Genomic DNA, 4888 nt, shown 5'->3' with positions numbered 1-4888 from the left:
CAAACTTATGGGACACAATGAAAGCAGCCCAGAAAGGAAAACTCATAGCTCTGAATGCCTCCAAAAAGAAACTAGAGAGAGCATACACTAGCATCTTGACAGCACACCTAAAAGCACTAGAACAAAAGGAAGCAAATTCACCCAAGAGGAGTAGACAACAGGAAATAACCAAACTTAGGGCTGAAATCAACCAAATGGAAACAAAAAGAACTTCTCAAAGAATCAACCAAATGAGGAGATAGTTCTTTGAGAAAATCAACAATATAGATAAACCCTTAGCCAGACTAGCTAGAGGGCACAGGGACAGTATCCTAATTAACAAAATCTGAAATGAAAAGGAAGACATAACAACAGAACCTGAGGAAATCCAAAACATCATCAGATCCTACTAGAAAAGGCTATACTCAACAAAACTGGAAAATCTGGATGAAATGGACAAATTTCTAGACAGATATCAGGTTTCATATTTAAATCACGATCAGATTAATGACCTAAACAGGCCCATATCCCCTAAAGAAATAGAAGCAGTCATTAATAGTCTCCCAACCATTAAAAGCCCAGGACCAGATAGATTTAGGGCAGAGTTCTATCAGACCTTCAAATAAGACCTAATTCCAATTCTCCTCTAACTATTCCACAAAATAGAAACAGAAGGTACTTGAGATTCATTCTATGAAGCCACAATTACTCTGATACCTAAACCACATAAAGACTCAACAAAGAAAGAAAACTTCAGATCAAATTCCCTTATGAATATTGATGCAAAACTACTCAATAAAATTCTCTAAAAACAAATCCAAGAACACACCAAAAGTACCATCCATCATGATCAAGTAGGGTTCATTCCAGGGGTGCAGGGATGGTTTAATATATGAAAATCCATCAATGTAATCCACTATCAAAACAAACTCAAAGACAAAAACCACATGATCCTCACATTAGATGTTGAGAAAGCATTTGACAAAATCCAGCACCCATTCATGATAGAAGTCTTGGAAAGATCAGGAATTCAAGGCCAGTACCTAAACATAATAAAAGCAATATACAGCGAACCAGTAGCCAACATCAAACTAAATGGACAGAAGCTGGAAGCAATCCCAATAAAATCAGGGACTAGACAAGGCTGCCTACTTTCTCCATACCTATTCAATATATTACTCGAAGTCCTAGCCAGAGCAATTAGACAACAAAAGGAGGTCAAGGGGATACAAGTTGGAAAGGAAGAAGTCAAAATATCACTATTTGCAGATGGTATGATAGTATATATAAGTGACCCTAAAAATTCCATCAGGAAACTCCTGAACCTGATAAACAGCTTTGGTGAAGTAGCTGGATATAAAATTAACTCAAACAAATCAGTGGACTTTCTCCACACAAAGGAAAAACCTGCTGAGAAAAAATTAGGAAAACAAAACCCTTCACAATAGTCACAAATAATATAAAATACCTTTGTGTGACTCTAACTAAGGAAGTGAGAGATCTGTATGAAAAGAACTTCAAGTCTCTGAAGAAAGAAATCAAAAAAGATCTCAGAAGATGGAAACATCTAACATGGTCATGGATTTGCAGGATCAATATAGTAAAAATGGCTACCTTCCTGAAACCTAGGATAGCAAAAACTCTTCTCAATAAAAGAACCTCTGGAGGAATCACCATGCCTGACCTCAAGCTGTACTACAGAGCAATTGTGATAAAAACTGCATGGTACTGGTCCAGAGACAGACAAGTAAACCAATGGAATAGAATTGAAGAACCAGAAATGAACCCACTCACCTATGGTCACTTGATCTTTGACAAGGGAGCTAAAACCATCCAGTGGAGAAAAAGACAGAATTTTCAACAAATGGTGCTGGCACAACTGGCGGTTATCATGTAGAAGAATGGGAATTGATCCATTATAATCTGTTTGTACTAAGCTCGTGTTTAAATGGATCAAGGAACTCCACATAAAACCAGAGACACTGAAACTTATAGAGGAGAAAGTGGGGAAAAGCCTTGAAGATATGGGCACAGGGGGAAAATCCTGCACAGAACAGCAATGGCTTGTACTGTGAGACCAAGAATCTGTATACATAAGAATGTTACCACAACATCTAAACTGTATATGTTTCATCCCTAGAGAAGACAATTGAAATTTTACCTTTCATGAAACAATACCAGCTTGTCTGTGCACTCTTCTTGATCAACCATCTCAGATGAATTTGGTATAATGATTTAGGATCTGATATAAAGTAAGACAATGATCTTAGCAAACTAATAAGATTTCCTTTTTGGTTATACAGACGTATTCATGAATAATAACTTGTTCCTGTTTCCCTCCTACCCCATAATCTGTGGATTCTCTCCCTTCAGTCTCCACCATCACCAGGACTTAGGAAACAGCTAGAAACACAGTAATCAATAAATAATTCTTAGGGCTTTCATGGTATGGACTCCTACAATCCTAGCGTCCAGGGGCAGTAAAGGAAGAGCTGTTGCATGTCTGTCTCCACCTGTTTTACACTGGGTGTTTCTGTTCAGACAGGGCTATACACTAAGACTGTCTTAAAAAGTAAACATTCAAGGAAAGACTGATGCTTACTGGTGACCTAAAAACCACTAAATGTTTGATCTCTGGTCTATCTGTATGTTTCTCTCCTCTTCTCTCTGAACCCCTTCAAATCTGGCCACCCTTCAGATTTTCCATTTCTTCCACCTCCCTGGAGCTTTTGAAAATATTTGTTCTTCTGTTACATGAGTATACCCTCATGCTGTGTTTTATCTAGACCTCATCAGAGCCTACCTTGGCACCACTGCCTTATCCCCAGCCAACATTGAATACTTTTCACAAGATGACAAATTTAATTCTAATTTGATTAGTGAAATGCTGTAATTAATGTTTGCTTCCTCTGTAAGTTGAATCTTCATAAGAGCAAGGATAAAATATATGTGTTTATTTAACTTTTTATATTGTTTTCATCTATCAATGTGTTTTAAGACAATTACAGGGCCAATTTCATACTTAAAAAGCAACAAAGGTTTGGTGAATGGATGATTGAAAGGATGAAGAAATGGAAAAATTAGTAGGTTTACAATATTCTTTTGCAAACATTTGGTGCCATCTAAAAATAGACTGCTACCAATGGAATAGTGCTATCAATTTAACAAAGAAACAAGATTATGCAAGTGATAGCTTTGTATACTACCGTGAGTGGAGACTGGATCATTAAATCAGAATAAAACTACCCTAACATTGATAAAATAAGCAAATAGCTATGTTGATTTTTTCCCAGTGTAGGTGCAGCTCATGTCTCATGTCTACGATTAGCCTTTCCAACCATCCCTAGTCACTAAACTTGAGTTGATGACATCGGATGGCCCCTACTCTCTTGGATTTGCTATGAAATGCAAAGTCTTTCCTCATTGTTGGAATGTTTAGTAACATTTCTTATAAAATGCAGGTCTCACCATTTGTGATTTTGTGTGAACCCCATTCTAACAGTAGTGTTAGCAGAGAGAAGCTTGGCTTATTTTAAACCCAAAGCCAGGCAATATCCATGCTATCGCAGGGGTACATTGTATTTTATGACTTAAATAAAAAATATTTCTAAAAGCACATGTTCTGTGATAACAAGCTTCAACAAAAAGAAGCCTAGGGTTATTGAAACACATGAAATTTGAGCTTGAAGAGAATTTAGATGGTTTAAAATTGTTTGAAGACCACATGAAATAAGGAATCTCCTTCTAGCTGCAGTTTAATACCTGCTATCGCTATGGGGATATAAGCAGCTAGCTGAAAAATCTTCCTGCTTCATAATTCATATTCCTACACAGAATATTCTTTAAACTCAATGCTCACTGAAAGAGCCTGTAACTAAAGGATATTTAGTTATTCATCAGTTCATGCATAACAAAAATACCAGAGAATCCTCAAAGTTATGATGTTAAAGCTCTATGTATGACAACTCTTCTCAAAAGGAAAAGCTACACTAGTGTTATGTATATGTAGTTATTTACACATTTTGAATTATGAAAATTACAGAGCTAGTTATTATGTGTCAGTACTACCAGTTAGTCTACATTTTGTAATTCTGGGTATTCTTAAAATATACATAATTTACTTGAAATGCTAATTTTTAGAAGTCTTTTTTATTAGATATTTTCTTTATTTACATTTCAAATGTTATCCTCTTTCCTGGTTTCCCCTCCGAAAGTCCCCTATCCCCTTTCCTCTTCCCCCTTCTCCCTCCCCCTTCCCACCAACCCAACAACCAAAGAAAACACATGTGGGACTCATGGCTCCAGCTGCATGTGTAGCAGAGGATGGCCTAGTCAGTCATCAGTGGGAGGAAAGGCCCTTGGTCCTGTGAAGGCTCTATGCCCCAGTATAGGGAAATTTTTAAAGTAATAATTAAAACTATTTTGTGTTATAAGGTCAATGAACACCCCAATTTATTTGAAAAGGGAAGAAATTGATGTCCACGAATATTCTAAGGGCTGTCGTTACATTGCACTATATTTCAGATCCTATGGATTTAAAAAATATATTACAGTGATAGTTTTAGATGATTTTACATGTAGATATTAAATTTACTGGTAATTGACATGCTATAAGAATTAAATTTGTTAGAATGGAAATAAAATACTTAATTAATTAAAAAAGAAAATTATTGAAAATCAATATTCAAGTCATAGTGAATATAAAAGCTATGATCCAATAGAATAGTATAATAGGTATGAACCTTGTTTGGGGGGGTATTTTATTAATTTTAATTAATTAACATTAGTGAACTTTAACTTTAATTAATTAACTATGTGCTTTTTTATATCTATGAATATGTAACTGAGAGTGCAGGTCCCAAAGGAGGCCATAGCAAAGGAGGTCAGAGACATCAGACTCCTCTGCAGA

The sequence above is a fragment of the Mus caroli genome, chromosome 13 (assembly GCF_900094665.2).
Source record: "Mus caroli chromosome 13, CAROLI_EIJ_v1.1, whole genome shotgun sequence".
In the NCBI taxonomy this organism is placed as follows: Eukaryota; Metazoa; Chordata; class Mammalia; order Rodentia; family Muridae; genus Mus; species Mus caroli.
The sequence above is the reverse complement of the archived record's forward strand: the minus strand, read 5'-3'. Positions refer to the sequence as shown.